Below are 21,614 nucleotides of genomic sequence, written 5' to 3'. Positions count from 1 at the left end.
AGAAACCAAAAAATAACAGTCCAGGGGAGAAAATCAGGTAATAAATGGTAATAAAAGAAGCCGACAGGTGATGATTTCACCCTTCGGTGTTGAGGGAGGTACATTTTCTTTGGATGAAGGTCTGAGCCCCGCCCCTCCGCACCCAAGGTTAGCTAATTAAGAGTTTCTTTCATTGAGCAAATGTCACACCCGCATGAATGGCTCTGACTCAAACAAAGCCTTTTATGAAACATTAGAAATGTTAGACACTGTTTTCATTACTTGGAAGAGGGGAAAAAACAATCCGCTCGTGACAAAGTAATAAAGTGTGAGATTTGGTTGTTTACCGGTTAGATGGGAAACTGTATTGACTTGAAATAAAGCTAAAGTGTTGTGTTTCGCTCCGCACGGTCATCGTATCAATTTTACCCTTGAGTGGCTTTGATTGGCTGCGCTTGCTTATTTCCGTTTTTTGATTGGTTCTCAGCTGTCGCCGGGGTCGAGCTTTCCTTCCTCTGATTTTTACATACAGCGCGCATTCCACAATACCAACCCGTCCCACAGTGCTTTGCTTCAGGAGAAACAGCGATGAAGACGCCGTGAGGAGAAAGCACGACTACAAGCGCCAAGCCCGGGTGAGCTGCCATGCACGGGTTCAAGACACCGGAGAGACGTCTATTTTACTGTGTGTTTCTTTCACATCTCATAACACGAAACAAAGAGACTAACGGTGCATTTTCTTTTTGCCAAAAAAAAGAAAAGACAAAAGGTGGGTTGCTTTCAAGCAGTAAACAAAGGAGAGCGACTGGCTGCAAGATCAATGGGACTCGATGTTTCAATCCATACCTTTTCTTTTCCGTTATCTGTCATCTCAGCTCTCGCTATCAATGCGCATTGTTTCTGGTGGGTTTTAGAGTCGCTGTTGTCGTGTCGGTCGGGGTGGCGGGGGGGGAAACACGGTTGACGGAATTAAGAGGGGAGCCACGCACCCAGAAAAAAAAACAAAAAAATAAAAAAATCTTTGCAAATTCTCGGGCTCACGGTTGTCGGGGGAGATGAACAAGCCAGCTGGTTTCCTCTGAAAAACGAAATTAACAATGGCTGCCAATTCACAATGCGCAGAAGAGGAGTTCGACTCGCGGCCTGCCTGTCCAGTGCCAGCTTCGGAGGCTGCCAGTGCGGGTGGGCATTAGAGCTGCCAGTGCGGGTGGGTATTAGCAATACTGGTGCCAATGTGGTTGCTGATGCCACAAGCAAAAGCAGAGTCACTCGAAAACTTCTTCATATCTACGACTGTCATCTGAAAAAATCAAATAGAATACATTTAGACACACACACACACACAGGAACACACACACGCGTGCACCCACACATACACACACACGGTGTTGACAGCCTTTTATCCAATCCTGAAATATTTGGTGAACACAGTAAAATGCTAAAAAAACGTCCTGTTTCTGGCTTCTAAATGCACTTCATAGCAACATTTCTAGTCCCCCTCATCTCATAATTATGAGGTCTGCTTTTAAACACTCCCAGGCCAGAGAGGCTCTGCTGACAGCTCACTCCCAGCGGCGGCCCTGCTGTGACGCTCCTCACCGAGAGGGCAAGCGGCCGGCTGCTGGAGGGGCCCTCGGGGGGGAAACACTGACCCGAAATCACTCCCAAAAACAGGCGCGCTGCTCAGCGCCGATCAGATCCGCCGCCGGTTTGATGGCGACAAGCGAAGCGGCGGCATCGGGCGAGAGAGCAATCGCTCCCCAAACCGCTGACAGCTGCTCAGATCGCGCCGGAGTGCTGACGGGGGCCGGTGGCACCGGGGGAGGACTTATCGTTCCCCTGAAGAACATCGGCGGACGAACGGAGGGCCCGCTTCGCCGTTCAATCATTTAGTTCCCCGCTGCCCCCCCCGCCTGTCCTAAAACAATCTCCCCCCCCCCCCCGCTTAACGTGCACCAGCTTCCCTCAAAAAACAAAATGACAGCTTTGAGTTTGCTCTGTCTGGACTGTTAAAACGCCTACCGGGCAGGAAGTGATGTCACGCACCCGGAAGTGACGTCACGCCCCAGCGTGAGATCTGAGCTTCCGACTCCGCCTGAAACTGAACCGCGGTGAGGCGACAGGGCTGCTATTACAGAGCCGCCTCCGCGCTGTATTTTCGTTATGTGTCCAACGTGTAGAAGTTACGCGCACACACAGAAAAAAGTCTGCCTGCTGCTTTCCACAAAAAGAAAGAGAGAAAAAAAAACTTTTCCCAATTAACGCTGGTGGTTTAATTACCCCTCTGGCTGAGTGCTGCAGCAGGAGGCTGCCAGTGCTCCGAATACTCCTCTAACTACGTACACACGAGCGGATTTCCAGAACCTTCTTTCCCTGTGTACACAAGCTGAGAGCGGGTTTCCAGAACCTTCTTTCTCTGCGTACACAAGCGGAGAGCGGATTTCAGGCGACTGATTGGCTGTTCCCCGGTAACCAGGTGTTCCATTCATTCAGAGCAGCGACCGAGGATGGCATCGAAACAGGCTTGTGAGCGCCAGTGCAATTTTATGGCACCTCAAAACCAGCATTAGCTTTTCTGCAAAAGGAAAAGGGTCACGGTGATAAATCCACCGGGCAGTGTCTGGTTTGAGGTAACAAATGAATGACAAATCAAGCCCTTGCCAGACCGATTAATAAATTATCAGTGTGTCCAATAAAGTACGGTCACAGGTTTTAAATTTTTCCTGAAGAATGGGCATTTCTGCGGCCTGTACAGGAACAAGGAGTGTGGGAGACAGGAAGTAGGAGTGCGAGAGACAGGAAGTAGGAGTGCGGGAGACAGGGACGGGTGAAAGCAGTCATTGCCTGCGCACAGGGCTCAGCGAACGCTTCGAGCATCCACCGCCTTCTCCCGTCGAGCAGCGAAGAGCCTTCGTCTTCCTCAGTCCTCCTCACTAATCTAAATAAAGTCTCTGGCACCGCGATGCGATACGACTAAAGTTCACAGGCTCTCATGATTGAGCAGGTCCGCGATATTAATGCTGTGATACGGAATACTGGAGGGCTGTTTGGAACCTTTTTTTTTTTTTTTTTTTTTAGCGCAGCGCTTCCATGGGGCATGTGATGATGACTCATAAGGGCACATGATGCAAAATGATGGGTTTCCCACAAAAGCGGCACATGGAGCCAGACAGGCTGCAGCGGCGCACACTTCACTGCCCCGCCGATCGGCGGGCTGCAGCTGCCGCGCTGTTGATAGCGGCTCCTCTGGTTTCCCCTCGTTTGCCTGAAAGTCACACATCCAGCGCTCCACACCCGGCTGCAGAGAGGACTCCCGCAGGGATCAATTTAACATTCGCGTCCAGTTCTGCAGAACTGATGAACAACCTCACCCCCCCCCCCGGGCCCCTATGATTATGACATCATAGTGTGCTAAATTGGCATTGCCCGCCTGCCTATGAATCCCTCATGAGCGACCTACGCTTGCACCTGCACAGGAAGACACACACACACACACACACACAAACACAGGAACACATACACACAGGAACACATACACAGATGCACACACACAGCAACACACACAAAGACACAGACACATACACACACACAGGAACATACATATACACAGATGGACAAACACACACACACACACACACACAGACAGGAACACACACACACACACACACACACAGGAACACATACACACAGGAACACACACAAAGACACAGACACACACACAGACAGGAACACACATATACAAGAGGCAACACACACCCACACAACAGACAACACACACCACCAATAAATGACACACACAGACATACACAGACACACACATAAAGACACACACAGACACACACACACATAGACACACACAGACAGACACGGACATACACAGACACACACACACAAAGACACACACAGTCACAAACACACAAGAACATACACACACACGCACACGCACACGCACACACACACACACACACACACACACATACGCGCGCACACACACACAATCACACACACACACACAACACAGAGCACACACACACACACACACACACACACGACACAACACACAAGCACACACCACACACACACACACACACACACAAACACAACAACCACAGAGCACACGCCACACACACACACACAAACCTGCTGTATTTCAGCTGCTGATAGAGGTCAGATGGAGGTCACAGTGACCCTGGGCTGCTCCAGACAGACCCTTCTAATGACAGGGAGGGGCAGAGCAGTTAGCAGTGCTGCTCCACCCGCTCCAGCAGCCCCCACCGCCCGGTGGATTTGGATGCGGATTAGGGAGGATTTGGAGAACAATCAGTACCCCTTTCTGCAGGGTGACCCAGTAATTAAATTACCTGGCAAAGGCAACCACTGCCCTCCCTAAACAGATGCGTCCAAGGGGACTGGGGCGAATATTTTACAGAGGGCATTCAACCTTCCTTCTGCGCGGATAGATACAGTATATATTACACACTGATAGGCGATGCTATTGTAAAACACTATCTATAACATCATAAAAAACAGTATCGTACATCATAAAACACAGGCAGACAATTTTATTAACTGCATAAAAATCCCCGAGCAACTTGTTTACTTTGAAAGTGCATCGGCCAATTTAAAAAAAGCATACCTCCCAGCAATCAGTTGGATTCTAGTATACAGCCTAAGCTTGTGCTGTGTACCCGACCGCCAGTCATGAACCTGCTACTGCGGTCCATAAGATAGCAAAAACGAGCGCACAGCTGGAAGATTCAGACAGGAAGCAGAATTTCTGTCCTGCCGAAAAAGGTTTGCTGATGGCACCTGTGGCCACACACAGCCTACCAGCAGTTACCTGCAAACTCAGATGCTAGATATGTGTCCTGTCTACAGACAGCATAGGAGGGAGAGGGGCGAGGGCGAGAGTGGGGGGGGGGGTGGTTTTGGGGAGTAGGGGGAGGGCAGTTGGGGGGACACGGCATGTCGGCACCAACCCCTACCCAAACCCCCGTTCCAAACAGGGACACAGGTGAGCGTGCTGATTGAACAGGTACAGGTGCTCAGCACACCCCTACCGAGCACAGCCACAGTGAACCTCCGTGGGGGACGGAAGCAGGTTCTACAGAATTTGACGAAATAACCAGAAATTTACGGCCGCGGAGACCGACCGCCCCTCGTCGCGGCCTGCACCGGCAGCTCGCCGCCATGGTTACCGCGGCGGCGGCGATAAAAGCTAAATTTAAGGCGAGGGGAGAGGAGAGGACGGAAGGGCGGAAGGAAGGAGGGAAAACTTTATGAGTCATCAAAAGGCGACCCCCCCGCTACTTTTTTGAGCTGGGGGGGACGCCTGAAATCGTTAAAATTGATCCCGCTGACCTCCCGCTTGTCTCCGAGCGCGTCCGCTACACGGGAGCGAATTACGCAAACGATCAATCAGACAGGAGCCGCGGCGTACGGCCGACATCGCTCATTAACCTCCTCGACCCGACAATCAGGCTGCGCGTCGCCCGCGCCGGCGCGCACTCCCCTTCACCAAACGAAAAAGACACGCTGTACGAGCAGACGCAGTCGCAGAGCACACCTGGTGCCATCGGCACGCGCTCCGGATGAGAAGCTTGGGCATAATGCGGCTTCAGCGCTAACGTGTTAAACTCTGTTTTTCAGTAAAACGGGCCGAAGGCTGACGCCGTTTTCAAATCTCGCGCATTTCCAGAGATAATCACGATAATTCCATCTGTAGTTACCTGTCCCTCTATAACAATCAGAGGTAATTACTACAAAACTCCTTAAAGATGGACCGTGTGGACCATGTATGTTAAGTAATTATTTTTAGGTTGTAGGAATGTAGAGCGCTGACAAGAATGTGACATACCTTGCTAGATATTCTCAGTTGCAGAAGAACGCCAGTCCAGGGCAAAATATGTTTATTTAGGAAAGTTACTAATGAATTTTACATCTGACTGTTCACCACCTCAACAGTCAAGTAGGGCACTGGTTGATACATTAACTGATTTTGTCCACAGAGCCAAATTACATTACATTTATTTAGCAGGCGCTTTTATCCAAAGCGACGTACAATAAGTGCATATCATGGTCACTGGACAACTACAAAACACAGGTCCGATAAGGTTCAATACTGTGCTATAATTAGCCATAAAGCACATTGCAGAAAATGAAAGCATTCGTAGATCTGATTGGACAAAATCCCGGGATGTGAATATGGCATTTTAATTACATGCACAGCTATTTCTGACACAATGTGGCTTAAGAGGGTAAAATCATCCCTAATAGACAGTCACAGTATCTAATTAGGGACAATTAACAGCGCCTTGCTGTTCTGGGGGTTTGGATCTGTGATTGGAACGAAAAAATAGCGAACGCAGCGGTGGCGCGGGGCCGAGTTTGCGAACCGTGGTCGAGGCGGCCGAGAGGCGCGTCGTGGATTTCCATCGCCCCGGCGACGACGGAACGAGCCACCGAGAGCCGTAATGGCGGACAGTTTCCTCTGCGAAGCTGTAAATTGCGTCATCCGCCAACGCACGGGAAACCGCGTCCTGTGCGGACACCCAGGAAATTCGGCATAACGGCAAGAGTTGGCTGAGAAGGAAGGGGTGGTGCGCACCTGGGGGACGACAGGTAAACGCGCGATCCGTCTGCGGATAGATGGAGCCGACCCCTTTAAGAGCTCACGCGCGGTTAAAAAAAAAAAAAAATGCTACGATTTAGCGACGGCGTTCCGTCAAGCTCGACAGGCGAGAGATGGCGACATCTTTCAGCGGGTTTCTGATGACCCATTTCACAGATCCCCCGTTCGCCCTGCGCCGTCCCGCCCCGCCAATCCATAACGTCTGATTGACCGACCCAGACCCGTCGCACCCATCCACCGCCGGGGCTCTTTAAACAATGATGAATATCGACACGTGCGATCACATTGTGTGTCAGCTCGGCTGCCCCGATATTTATGCCCGCGCTGACCGTCACGAAGGGCCCCTTTGTGTTTTACAAGCTGCAAGGGAGCCATTTTGAAGCTGCAAGGCCCTTCTCTCACATATATACCGGCTCTCTCTCTCTCTTTATCCTTCTGTCTCTCTCTCTCTCTCCCACCCTCCCTTGCGCTCTCTCTCTCTCTCTCTCTCTCTCTCTCTCTCTCCCCCCCCTCTCTTTCCTTCTCCCGAGTCTTTTCATGAGCAGCCCTTACCAAACCTTTTTGACCTGGGTATTAGTCAGCAGTGCCCCTCTTGTTTGCAAATGTAATCAGCTGCTCACATTTTTATGGCTTGCGGCAGACTGGGCGACCTGTCTGGTTGCCGAGGGTTCTGGGTACGAGGCTGGGAGTTGTTTTTTCAGTGTGTCTCTGTTTGCGTACCGTCCAGGTTTGCACACAGACACAAACGTTGCTTGTTTAATTTCTTGTTTGGCCAGGCCAAGCTGGCAGTGTGGGTGCAGAGGAGAAACAGAATTCGGGAGTGTGGGGGGGGGGGCAGCAGTGGACCCTCTGTTGGTGTTCAGGGGGGTTTGTACAGGAGCGACTCCAGGTGGAGTATTCCCTCATCCCACTCAGTAATGACTTAACCGGCTCTCTGACAGTTTGGTGTGTTGGGAGGGAAATCTGCTTGCGCACGGTGGACGGCCTTGCTGCTCATGGCCTTGTTGCAATCTATTGTGAGACTGGTGGGGGCGTCTGCAGCATTTTAATCAATCACTTTTCATTTATCTATTCATTTGTCTGTTTTCTCTTATTTTATTTGGTTTCTTTTGTTTTGTGAGTGAACGCACGTGACTTTCTGACAGCCTTTACAGTAGGTGGTCCTGAAATGGAGTTGGCTTTATCTCCTTTGGTGTTCAAATAAATGGGTATCGAATCTCTCCCTGTTTAATGTCAGGGTTCATATCCATATTGGCTATGCTACAAAATGTGCCATAGGAGATTCTGCAGACACTCCATTTAGCTGTTTTATTCCAGACTGTAACCCACTCTCTCTCTCTCTCTCTCTCCTCCCTTGCTCTTTCTGTCCCCCTCTCTTGCTCTCTCTGTCTTTCGCTCTCTCTCTCTCTTTCTCTATTCCGAAGAAGCACTGACAAAACACATCAGTGCACATGAAAAGTAAGTGTGTCATGTTCATTTGCAGAAAGCAGCACGTTTACCTCAGCTGACACCTCCAGGACCTGCTGCCTGCGGCCCCTCACAGGTGATTTGCCACCTGGCAGCCGCCCGCCCGCCTCAGCGCGTCCTCAGCAGATGCCCCACGGGGCAGTTAAACGTGATCGATCGCCCCGGACTCCCAGTAAGCGGGAGAGCCAATCGCCTGACAGCTCCTGGCGGTCGGGGGGCGGAGCTAACACCGGAGGTTACGGTTGGACGCCGGGAGAGGCGGCAGCGATGATTAAAAGGCACGGCGTAAACACAGCTGGCTCTCCGCCTTATTGGCCCCTATCGAAAGCGGGAGGAAATGGCAGCTACCCTGCTCAGAGGAAGAAGCCCACACGTCCCCGCTATCGCCGGATCTCTACATCACAGAGATAGCATCACATCCCTGGACCACCAATCCAAATCTACCTGTGTGTAAGATTTTTATGGAGGTGGGTGGGGGCGTTTGGCCCCCTGGTTTAGCTTTACCCCGCACTTGGTCCTGAAAGCTTCCTCAGCCCCCCCCCCGGGGGGGAGAGACAGCAGAGCTCCCTCAGGCCTGACGCATGCAGCCCTGTCCCCCCCCCCCCCGGGGGGAGAGACAGCAGAGCTCCCTCAGGCCTAACGCATGCAGCCCCCCCCGCCCCGGGGAGAGAGACAGCAGAGCTCCCTCAGGCCTAACGCATGCAGCCCCCCCCCCGAGGGAGACAGCAGAGCTCCCTCAGGCCTAACGCATGCAGCCCCCCCCCCAGGGGGGAGAGACAGCAGAGCTCCCTCAGGCCTAACGCATGCAGCCCCCCCCCCGGGGGGAGAGACAGCAGAGCTCCCTCAGGCCTGACGCATGCAGCCCTGTCCCCCGGCCCGGCCCGAGTGCTTGGGATGTGTCGCGGGTAATAATGATGACTGATTGCGCTGCCTCTGCGGCTCTGAGTCCAGCGCTCAGCTGGCCGAGCTCTCTCTCACTCCTCCTGAGCCCGGAGGAAATTGAGCTCCTAGTGATTTCCAGGACTGCGCAGTGCAAAGGAAATGGCCTCTACACCCCCACTCCCCGCCACCCCCCCCCCTTATGTGTGGGCCTGGGCGGGTGCGTGGGAGGGGGGAGGCTCTCAGCGGTTCTGGCAGAGGATAGGGACCAGGAGAGGGCAGTAATATTGGAAATGTGTGTGTGTGTGTGTGTGTGTGTGTGTGTGTGTGGTTTTTCTGTTTTAACCCTTTGAAGAGTAGGCTTAATGGAATGTTTTTTTTACCCACAAAATTCTAAGTCAGTGTTCTAGAACTCCTTTGCTTTCAGTCACCGGTAGTGATTGTGACATCAGCATCAGAATGTTCAGTGTAATCACGTGTTTGTGACCTCACACCTTAAGGGGTTACGTATCGAAAAGGGTGGAAGGGGCTCAATTCGAATTTTTGTCAGGGGTGGCCCCGCCCCTTCCTGCTAAAAATAAAGCTGAAGGCTGGGATCGACATTTGACCTTAACTTCGACTGACAACTAAAAGCAGAAAGAAACCCTTTTATTTCTTCAATTTGGTGATTGCAGCAAACACTAAAAAAAAAAAACTTGCCAAACCAAGCTTGTGTAAAAAAAAAAGCATAACACTTGCATTTGCGTGCGTTAATTTTAGCATCCCGACCTTTTAAAATGACAGAAATAAATTTTCCTTAAATAATTAATAGGTTTCCTCCTTGTGTCGAGTTCACTGTGCTTCTCGCTGCTCTCCAGCCGCGGTTGACCTTGAACGTATAGATTGGGCCGGAACAAAGCCTGTTCCGTGTGCCGGGGCCCGTGTGGCGGAAAACCTCCGGGAAGACGGATGACCTTATAAAACAGCGACGACCGCAAACAGCCCGCCCCCAAAAGCGCGCGGCTAGAACACGTTAGCAACTCCCGAGACAAACACGGAATCCATAAAATAATCATAAGCAGCCCGTGCAAATCAAGGTGACGCGTCAAAATAAATAAAAATTTAAAAATCGATGGCCAGCTCGCACCCTTGACCGCCTCATCCTGTCCTCTCCCACATAACGTTCTGCTTGAGGGTGGAGGCCATCCATTCAGCGGGATATACGATCCTTTCCCGCGCGCTCCCAAGAGCCTCGGCGTCCCAGTCGCCGAGCCTGTTTTTATATCTCTCCTTCCCAGAAAAGCAAAATCAATATTTCATCAGCCGGGCCTTTTTTTTTTAACCCGTGAAGGGGCCGCCGCCGCCGTCGCCCACAGAATCGGAGTTTGACGGGGGCTTCATCGCCCTCCCCCCTCACGCGGAACAAACCTGCCCTACTTTCCCACCAAAACTGTGTCAAAGTCGATTCTGCGGAGGGAATATACTGAGCAGATTCATGAGATATTACAATACCACGCATATATTACACTGCAGTTATATAAATATATACCGTGGATAATGTAATATATGCATGGTGCTGTAATGAAGAAATCTCAGTATAATATCTAGCTGAGCACTCCACCTGACCCTTCTACTCATCTTGGGGAGTGCATTTAATTGGAGTCGCAGTGAAAGTGTGGCGCTGTTCTCCGACACCCAGAGAGCAGTGTGGGCCCCGTGGTTTAAAGAGTACCTGTACAGCCACCCCAGGTTTTGGCCTGTCTCCACCCACTTTAAAAGATGCGACGTGGGGTTGAGAGTGGGAGCACAGGGGGGAGGGGGGAGGGGGAGGAGGGAGGGGATACAGTTGAAGGGGGGGGGGGGGGCGCATTGGGGTGCGTGGGCCAGGTCTGAGCGAGGCCTGCTACGTGTGTGTCCTCTTCCTAACCACCTTATTTTTACAGTGACAGTCTAAAACCACCTCTCAAAACAAATTTTAAAAAAAAGAGGAACGGGGTGGAGACGGGATGCTGATTTGGTGACACTGAAACGGGCCGTTACATGTATCACGGACAGGGGCGGGGCTCCAGGGGCAACACGGCCTAAACTCTTCACCTTTGGGCTGCAGTCCGTGGCTCTCTTTGGCACAAAACACACTGGCCAGGCTTAATTAGATTTTAGCTTTTTCTTTTTTCCCCTGTAGGACTTACGTGATTTGTCAAATGGAGACAGGAGTACTCGACTTCAGAGCTCAAAAAAATGTGATTCAGCGTTCGTTACCCCTTTAAACGAAACTACAGACCTCTCCAGACCTCATGACATTTTGTACGAAGGAAAAGAAGCAGTCTGAGACAGACACAGAGCTAGAGATAGAGAGAGACAGAGAGAGAGAGGTAGGGAGGAAAGGAGACAGAGAGACAGAGAGAGAGATAGATAGATAGAGAGAGAGAGAGAGGATAGAGGGAGAGAGGGAGGGAGGGAGGAAGAGAGAAAGACAGACAGGAAGAGAGAGAAAGCAAGAGGGAGAGAAAGAGAGAGAGAGCCAGAGGGAGGGAGAGAGACAGAGAGGGAGAGAGACTGACCTTTAATTCAATGCAGATGGCTGGTCCGAACAGTAGTAGCCTTCAGTCTTCAGTTCTGAAAGACAGAGAGTGGAGGGTTACACACAGTTTGGAACAAAACAGTTAAAAAGTGTGCCAGCAAAATCCCCCCCGGGCCCATTTGGGAGCGTAAGCAGTCTGGACCTGAACCCTGTCATGGAACAGGGAGTCACTCCGCCTGCAGGAGCAAACTGCCAGAACGTAGCGTCTCCGCGCGCGAGAGCAACGGAGCGGCATCTCGACCGAGAAGAGCACCGCCAAGCGCACGCTCCTTCTGTCTGTCTCACCTGAACGCGCGTTTGATCTGCCACAAACGTTTCACACACAGTCCACAGGAATGGATCTTTTTAAAAAACCCACCAGGTTCAGAGACGGCCGTGGAAAGTGCAGGTGAGGAGGCACAGGTGAGGAGTACAGGTGAGGAGGAGCAGATGAGGAGGTGCAGGTGAGGAGACGCTGTGGAAAGTGCAGGTGAGGGGGTGCAGGTGAGGAGAAACTGTGGAGAATGCAGGTGAGGAGGTGCAGGTGAGGAGACTGCTGTAGAAAGTGCAGGTGAGGAGGTGCAGGTGAGGAGTACAGGTGAGGAGGAGCAGATGAGGAGGTACAGGTGAGGAGGTGCAGGTGAGGAAACGCTGTGGAAAGTGCAGTTGAGGAGACGCAGGTGAGGAGGTGCTGTAGAAAGTGCAGGTGAGGAGGTGCAGGTGAGGAGACTGCTGTAGAAAGTGCAGTTGAGGAGACGCAGCTGAGGAGGTGCTGTGGAGAGTGCAGGTGAGGAGGAGCAGATGAGGAGGTACAGGTGAGGAGACTGCTGTAGAAAGTGCAGTTGAGGAGACGCAGCTGAGGAGGTGCTGTGGAGAGTGCAGGTGTGGAGGTGCAGGTGAGGAGGTGCAGGTGAGGAGACTGCTGTAGAAAGTGCAGGTGAGGAGGTGCAGGTGAGGAGGAGCAGATGAGGAGGTACAGGTGAGGAAGTGCAGGTGAGGAGACTGCTGTAGAAAGTGCAGGTGAGGAGGTGCACGTGAGGAGACTGCCGTAGAAAGTGCAGTTGAGGAGACGCAGCTGAGGAGGTGCTGTGGAGAGTGCAGGTGTGGAGGTGCAGGTGAAAAGGTGCAGGTGAGGAGACGGCTGTAGAAAGTGCAGGAGAGGAGGTGCAGGTGTGGAGGTGCTGTGGAGAGTGCAGGCGAGGAGGTGCTGTGGAGAGTGCAGGTGTGGAGGTGCAGGTGAGGAAAACGAGACGTAGCGGAACAGCTGTGCGTCGGGTGCGTTGTCGGGCTGCGGTTAGTTACCGAAACCGACAGGAGCCCCATCTGTCCAATTACAGGCGCTCTTCCCCATTCTGGGGACGCGGTCCATATGGTTCAGACTGGAGTCTGACGCTCGGCCCAGCTGTGGCGATGCTTCTCCCGGGTCCACCGGGAATCCGGAGCGTGAGCCGGACAGCACGGAAAAGCGCGCCTTCACATTCCCAATCCGGAATACGGAATGTGTGGGATTAGGGAGCGTTATCCCAGATGGAGGAACGGTGGGCCAAACCTTCATTCCAGGCAAGTCTGGGAGAACGTGTCACTACTAATGTGTCTTTCTTTGCAACCAGGTAATACAAGGGTGACCACTCTAATCCAAAAAGGGCCAGTGTGGGTGCAGGTTTTTTGTTTTAGCTCAGCACTATGACACCTGATTCTGCTTAACAAGGTCTTGATTGATTTGTCAATGAGCTGAATCAGCATCGGGCTGAAACAAAAACCTACTACTATTACTGGGTAGAATCCTACCCAGGAATTGAACCTGCAACCTGATATAACTGACTTATGAATATGTAAAAATTGGCACATTTAGCAGTGTATCTTCCCTCTGTTACAAGGCACAAGTTTCAAAATCCCAACGCATTTCAGTCAAGTGCAAAGGGGATTTGAAACACTCCGAATTTGAATTCCCAGAGCTCAAAACTGTTTCCAGTTTAAAAAGCACTTCAAAGGCACTTTTTCTGTGCTATACAAAAGTCAAGGAGCCATTGTGTTATGTGGCATTCTTCATACGCTCAACAAGTTGGCAGTCATTAATCCATTTTTTCCTCCCAAGAATAATTATGGATTTCCTTCTCCTTGTCATAGAAACGGGCACTAATGTATGCTAAACACAAGGCCACAGGACTCTCTTCACGAACACTGCTGCACTGTTTTCCAGTAGTGAAAAAGGAGGCAATTAAAATTTGATGGCTCCTTCAATATCTCGAGCAGAGTATCCTGCTCGGCACTACATTCCAATCAGACTTACTTAATCAGTCTTTAAAAACGCAGTAAATGCTTACATCACACAGTTCAAGAACTGGGGTCGTTGCTCACTCAGGCATACGAGCCTCGAATACAAAGAAAAAAAGAAAAAAGATCAGTCGATCTACACACCGCTCCCATCCAGGCACAGCACTTCAGAGTTCCTTTCTGGCATGTCTTTCTGGAAAAGTCACCTGCAGATATTCCTTGCAGATAAAAGCCCGGGTGCAACTGGAAAATGGAAGCAGGGCATTTACCCGCAGTCATCACCGCCCCTCCCCGCGCTCTGACACGGACCAATCAGAGCGCGCGCTTTCTTGCTTCTCATTCTTCCATTCACAGAGCAGCCCCGGGATCACGGGTTTGGCCGCTCCCTTTCATTCTCCCAAACGGCCCCTCACGCCTCACGCTCCGTTTTCGAGCCTCGAGATTTTTCACTGACAGGGGGAAGCTGCAAACACAGTGCAGTGCCCCCCCCCCCCCCCCCCCCTGTTTTCGTAATTCGTTCGTAGGCCGCGATTCACGTCGACAAAAACAGCCATTAAGCGATCTGTCACTGTCCCGAAACGCTTGAGCCGAGATATCGATGAGAAGGAGAGCGCCGCTTTTTTATCTGCTCACAGGAGTGGAAATTAGAGATTCAGATCCATTAAGGCCTCCCTGCAAAGAAGGTGTTTACTGGCTCTCTTTGATGCTCAGATTAAAAGCTATTAGTCCGGCCGTGCAGGTGTGCCAGGACAAGGACGCGAATGACCAATTTCTACATTAATATATCAAAAACGCGCTGTTCCCTTTGTAGCGCAATATTTAACAGCGAATTTAGAGAGAGGCAGCAAAAGCCAAAAACTAACCGATTCTGAAAACTGCAAAAAAGATGATTATTATTATTTTTTTTTTAAAAGATGCACGCATTTTCTTTCAGCTCTAAATGTCAGCCAGACTGACGACAGCAAAATATGAGCCTTTCAGAATCCTCAAATTGCCGTTTTCTGATTCGCTGCCATGCCGCGTGACTGTTCGAATGAGTCAGCCGCTCAATATCACGCGGTGAAGAAAAAAAAGCGCTTGACCGTTCACCTGTTGTATACACCCACAGATCGTGACAGCTATGCCAACAAAGATAACAAATCCAGGCATTAACAATGCCCCCATGGGTATCAATACAGCTAAACCTGAGGTTTTTTGGCATTTGCCATTTCTCCAGCTTAGCCTTTGTGAACGTAAACTGTTTTGTGCATTTATGGATCTCCGTGTATGAAAGCTTCGAGCCCGTAAATGCTGCTTTGAAATGTTTGTTGTAAATTGTAGAGCGTCCAAAAAAAAAGGCAAGCTGCTGTGGTATGCTCCATGTGAGAAGTAGATTAGCACATCACACAAGGCTACAGCTTCTAAATGCAGATTCAATCGGTGAAGACAGCGGTGTTCAGTGTTCAAGCGCCCCCTTTTGGCCATCCGGGCACCCGTGGCCTGCTCTCAGCGCATGCGTATGATTGGGTCTCCTCCACCACCCGTTCTACACATGCACAGCTTGTGGCTGCCTGGCGCTGCGTGTTTTGAAGGAGAACCGAAAGTTGCCTTCACTCTCCCGAGCTGGCAGCGGGGGCGCACATGAGCACAGTTTATAGTTCACAAATTGGACATTCCAGAATGTTGGTGGGATTGGAGATGCCAAATTTTTAATTTTTTTTTTTTTTTTTAAGTCAGTTTTTTAAAAGTAAATTCAGCAAGCTCACTCAAGGTCAGAGGGGTCAAACTGTATTCTTGTCTTCCGTTTTCACTCCAACCATCACATCTCCTTCAGCTGTGCTGAAGCAAAGCCAGGCCCAAGCGACAGACAGAAGAGTTAGCATGCAGTCACAACCAGCCCTTAGCCTTTTCCATTTCACGGCCTCGAAAGATGACATCACGGCAGAGTCCATTTTGCTCTAGGTGCTGCGGTACGGTCCACCTCCTAATGGATCCTTCCATGGTTACATAACACCGTAAACAGATGGACGGGAGACAATCACGTGGTCTGGGGGTGACTGGGCTGCACTTTCTTAATAGCAGTGATCTGGGATCTGTACTGTACAAGGCAGGAGCAGATCTAGCTCAAGGCCTGACTTGGATACTCAAGGACTGGTAATCTTTTTTTATTGCAAATGAAAGCACCATGTTCCATGTTCCATAACGCTGCCAACTGTTCTAATCGTATGTGAAATTATGAAATTATACACATTTCATTTTCTGGTTATGTGTCAAATTGCTGGCCTCACATTAAAATATGAATGATCACATTTCTGCATATAAAATAATGCAATGTACATTTTTTTCTTACAACATGTAGCGAATAATAGATGCAAAGATATGCGCATACTTTATTACATTAGATGTAAAGATAGGTGCATAATTTAATCATAGGAATCCATCTGCCTTTACCAGACGCGACCTCTCCTCAGAAGGAAGGCTTCTGGCTTGCTGTGTGATAACCTGTGATAACGCACACTGACGGGCTCTTTTAACCGTGGCCAGGGGGCGTACGGTCGGTCCCGCTTAAAACGAGGAATTTTAACACGCGGGACCGCCGAGCTGAACGCTCCCACGAGCCGAAAGCCCGCCGCGCGCGGGCTACGCAGATCCGCCCCCCCGCCCCCCTCCCCCTCCCCGAAATGAAATTCAGCGATATGTACTGACGGAGACGGCGAGGATTGTTACTGCCGTTTCCGCCGACAGGCGAAACGTGTCAGATCTATTTCCATTAGGACAGACTGTACCGATTCCGCAGTTCGCTGCAGGCTTTGTACGCCGGGCTGAGCCAATCCAAATGTTAGCCCAAATAGGCGGACGGCATTTGTGAAGCCATTTTGTTTCCGTTGCAGGCTCGCTCTCTCTCTCTCTCTCTCTCTTTCAGAAAAATTGCTTCCAAATTTATTTGTAATAGAATAACACACGGGCAATATTGAAAGGATGTGCAGGGATGCTTGAATGGCCACAGCCAGAAGCAGGGCCAGTCCCTCCCACAGGGCAGATCAGGTACTGCACCCAGGGCCCCGCCTTCTCGCCCAGGGCCCCGCCTTCTCGCCAGGGCCCCGCCTTCTCACCCAGGGCCCCGCCTTCTCGCCCAGGGCCCCGCCTTCTCACCCAGGGCCCCACCTTCTCGCCCAGGGCCCCGCCTTCTCTCCTTCCTCTGACAAACTTCCTTTCTTTTTAAAAAAAAAAGACTCAGAAGGTGTCAATGTCTTAGAGGGCCTCCCCCAAATAACTTTTTGCCTCGGGCCTCCAAAAGTCTAGGGACAGCTCTGGCCAGAAGACTACAGGCTTCAGTGCTTGGTTGGGCAATGCTGAGCAAACTCTGAGCATGGCTGCCAGATTTGTGTCAGTAGACATCTCGCTGTATGCTGCATAAGATTAAGTGTGGTGCCCTACTTAAAGGTATTCTCCCTAACTGTGAATGAATATGCTAGTTAGGTAATATACTGCATTGCCTAGACAGAAAATACACTGCATTGCTTAGGATAGGTTATATAATACATTGCTTAGATAGGTAATATAATACATTGCTTAGATAGGTAATAGAATACATTGCTTAGTTAGGCAATATACTGCATTGTTTAGATAGGTAATATAATATATTGCTTAGGTAGGTAATATAATGCATTGCTTAGGTAGATAATATACTGCATTGCTTAGATAGGTAATACAATGCATTGACAATATTTCATGATATTTAACGGCTAGGCCTTGAATGAACTCCTGCTATTTTTGATGTGCATAATTAACATGACCCTCATGCAAGTCTAAGCATGTGATAAGACATTACTCATTACATCCTTGATTACATACAGCATATGATTAGACTGGAAAGATGATGATCAGAATATTTTGGTACTTTCTACATATTTACATCATATTTGTTAAATGATAGCACTTAAAGCATTTTAATCTGTGAAACCAGTAGACTGTATGTATAACGGTACCCTACTGTTGCACAAAAATAGAATATATTTTAAATAAACAGAATTCCCTGGAATAGCAAAAATGAGCAACTTTTTCAAAAGAGCAACAGTGTAACGGTCTAGCCCCATGGATATTCGAATCCATTTTAGTTGCTGAGTTATGAGACCTTTAAATTGCAGGTATCTGGATGAGAGCTTGCACATGAAGAACTCTTCATTAATTCACTTACTGTAGCAGACACCTCTTCATAATATTTGCTTCCCTTTCAATCTGGGAAGGGCTCTGTTTTAGAAAAATGCCTTGATTAATTCGGCTAAGCAGACGCGTATATCCATGGCGGATTGAGCACCTCGCATTTTAACGCACGGTCCATTAATACCCGGAGAGAGGTTTATTCAGGTCAGGCGCTCCGGGCTGAGGCACAAACATCGACGAGTCTCACGACTTTCGAAAAGTGAAACTATCTGGTCTCAACTTGAGTTGCTCAACCACCCCCTTCCAAACTGCCACGTCCTCCCCCTCCCCTGCCCACCCCTACCCCTACACACACAAAGTCCTATTTTTCCTGTCAGACCTCTTCCTCACATTAGTGTCCCACGGAGCTCTGTGATGTTGTTTTTTTTTGTTTTTCTATTTCTACACCCCGAGACTGATTGCACGGCTCCTGTTTTTTCTTTCCCAGGGCCTGTCCGCCCACACGCGCTCCGCCAGACGCTTTAATTTCGCCGTCCCCTGTCGAGGGGGCCGCAGACGCCCCCCCGGGCGAATTACAGAGGAGGCACGAGGACGGGGCCACACGGCGAAGGATCGCACGCCGCGGCGGAGAAAAGGCGTCAGGAAGAGACGGCTCCCGTCTTTCTCCCTCCCTCTCTCTCCCTCTCTCTCTCTCTTTTTTCCCCTCCTTTTTCCAGCTCTCTGAGTTCTGAGCGCTTTCTCCGTCTCTCTGTGTGTGTCGAGCGGTGTGTGAATGAAAGATCCGGCGCAGGCATAAGCGCTCGGTTAAAAAGCGATTCCCCCCCCCAGCACGCCCGGGACTATTTCTCCTCCCCCCGTGGTGACGCGTTTTCGACCCCCCCCCCCCCCCCCCCGACGGCGGCTCACTGAGAGCGTAATTGCGGGCTCGGGCGACGGCTTTCGAACCGTAAATCCTCGCTTCGCCGATGACAATTTTATTTTCTCGAGTTTTACATTTAGCGCAGCACGTCGAGATTCATTACCCTTGTCGTAAGATGGGGGGGGGGGAACAGGTTCTAGAGTCTTAAACAACAGCTGGTTGGGTTCCACCAGGTAGACCAGAGGGGACGGCCCCAAGAAACGTTAAGTTAAATCGTGAAAATGAAAAAAGAAAAACAAACTGGCAAAAAAAGTGGCATGATGTGGGTCGGGCCGAGTACTCTCTGAATTCTCAAGGAGAGGTACCATCCCCCCCCTCCCCCGCCCCCCCTCACCTGCGTCTCGCTATTCAGGAAAGTTGAATAGTCTGAACAGTCGCACGAGGCCCCAGTCACCTATGACTCATCGGTATTCAGATGCAGTCCTGACCCTGCACGCTTTCTGTTAAAGATGCAGAGCGGAGAGCGCCCGGTTCCTGGTGGCCCGTGATCTCTCCACCGCGCGCGCACACACACACACAACCACACACGCACACACACACACACACACACACACACGCACACGCACACGCACCCACACACACACACACACACACACACCGCCACGGTCCCTTTTAAATGCGCGCCTCAGCCCCCCAAACAATGGGGCCCACAATCGCTTAAGAGCGCGGCGAGGAGAATGCGCCGGCCGCCCGGGCGCCCTTTCACACGCGGCCCTGGGCGTCGTGACGGCTCCGGAGAGGTCCGCCGTGCTCCGCACACAATGGCCGCCCAGCAAAAAAAACACCGTAACCTTGGTGAGTACAGGTCGCCGCGGCGATTACTCGCTCTCCGAGTCATGGGGGGGGGGCGGGGGTTACGCGGTGACTCATGCGAGGGCCCAGAACATCATAGCTTTAAAGCTGCGGGTCGCCCCCCCCCCCTCGCCCCCCATCCAAACAGCACCTTTTATTTCATTTGAAAGGGGCCAGTGCAGTCTTTTCAGGAAAAGGCTGGAGAACTGATTGCATGTGGAATGTTGTGGTGAGAGGAGAAAAAGGAAGAGAGCGTTTCTGTTGACGAATGCGACGCGTTTGCAGGCCAGTCGTCCTTGCGAATGTCCGTTAAATAAGTAAAAAGCCTTTTGTTTTCAGCTTTACAAAGCTGTTTCACCAACATTTCACTCAAAGGACGACCACTTTGCTAAACTAAAGATCAACTGTAATTTGTTGGGTTACTTAATATTCTAGCTGGCAGTTTCATTATGTTGTTGCCTTAAGTTATGAGAAAAGTCGAGACAAACTTGACCTGACAAAAGACTGACTTTCTAAAGATTATAATCATCTAATATTAATCATTCATACTCAAGTCCAGGGGTCAGAAAGTGAAAGTCCTGCCATGTGTTTCTTCCACCCATGAGCTTAGCCAGGTGATTTAACTTTTTAGTTCTGCCTCCTGGCTGAAGAACTGCGCTAATTATCAAACCCAGGTGACTGGAACAGAATACTGGGGAGGACTTTGACTTGCTGAACCTGGATTTTAAGCCCAGGTATAAGCAAAGGGGAAAACACATATCATATTAATGCAGGTGGGTGAGGCTGCCAGGTTGCTTTGCCCCCAGCAGGGCAGGAGCCTGTGTGGCGGGTGCCAGGGCGTGCTGGCGAGTGACTGGAGGAGAGGAACGTGGGGGGGGGGTAGGCTGGGGGTCGAGCCAAACTCCGGGCTGGAAGCAAGCCAGAATGCAGCGAGGGGGGCAATCCAGCCTTAAGCCCCGCCCCCCTGGGAGGCAGACCCACACCCTGCCCATTTCCCCTAAAGGCTGAGCACCAGACCCTCTGCTCAGGGCTTCAGTAGGGGGCTTAACACAGGCCACGTGACTGAGACGCCCGAGGGAACGCACTGCTTTGTGTCCCATGATCCTTTGGGGGGTGTGTAGTGGAGGAGAGCTTGAGTAGGGGAGGCTGGACTTCCCGTGGTTAGTGAAAAAAAGCACTAGTCGTGACTAAGTCACAGCCCTCTTCCGGGAGCAGGAATTTAAATGAGTGAACAAATTAATATAATTTAATTGCCGGATCTTAATATGTTACATAGTAAACAACCAGGAACCACGTTTTGACAGGATGCTCCCCCGAGCGCAGAAACCACCCACCGTCTCTGACTGCATCCACCTGTAACAGGAACTAAGCCAGCACTCGCAATTCACCTGTTGCATCCTTTCATCCCGTTTTTTGCCGAAACAGGAAGAAGGTTTCTGCTAAACGGCGGGTTTTGCGCGGGAGGAGATAAGCCTCTGTCACGCCGTGGAGAGAGGGAGAGAGAGAGAGAGAGAGAGAGAGAGGGAGAGAGAGAGAGGCACACAGTGCAAACAAACAGGGCAGAGGTCGAGAGAGAACGAGAGGAACATCAGGTCCTCGTGCCGCACACAGTCCCACTCGCGCTCCACAGATCTGGCTGACGAGGGGACGCCGTCGTCACAAAAGGTTGGCAAGTCAATGCTGATGAGTACCATCCCCTTTGAGGGAAACTCCTGCTTCCCCCACAGCTCCTACCAAAACACACCATCTTCTACGTGCGGTTCTTCCCAACAGGCTCAGCTGAGCAATATGCACGAATCCCATGCCATAGGTCGTTAATTAAATTCATACATAATAACGTAAATGTATCTAATTGAATACTGAAGGACTCTACTCTTCTCCCCTTGAGGTCCAACCAGATCTTAAGGATTTGTTGGATGACAAACAGTCTTTAATAAGCACTGACTGCATGTCAGAATGTCCGCCATTTTACCAGTGAGGCATCGCGTCTG

At 50.6% G+C, this 21,614-nt stretch overlaps 1 protein-coding gene across 4 annotated transcripts in view; it reads right to left on the bottom strand.

Moving 5' to 3' along the window:
* The window catches only part of syt1a (synaptotagmin Ia), a 183,212-nt gene that overhangs the window by 106,508 nt on the left and 55,090 nt on the right, over positions 1 to 21,614 (bottom strand). For all 4 annotated transcript variants that reach the window (XM_064342439.1, XM_064342442.1, XM_064342438.1 and 1 more), the window contains exon 3: positions 11,497 to 11,551. The gene's annotated coding sequence lies outside the window, so the exon portion shown is untranslated. The remainder of the gene's footprint in view (positions 1 to 11,496; positions 11,552 to 21,614) is intronic.

Source organism: Anguilla rostrata, chromosome 7 (genome assembly GCF_018555375.3).
Source record: "Anguilla rostrata isolate EN2019 chromosome 7, ASM1855537v3, whole genome shotgun sequence".
NCBI classification, from domain to species: domain Eukaryota; kingdom Metazoa; phylum Chordata; class Actinopteri; order Anguilliformes; family Anguillidae; genus Anguilla; species Anguilla rostrata.
Note: the sequence above shows the minus strand (reverse complement) of the source record. Positions and strands in the feature narration are given on the sequence as shown.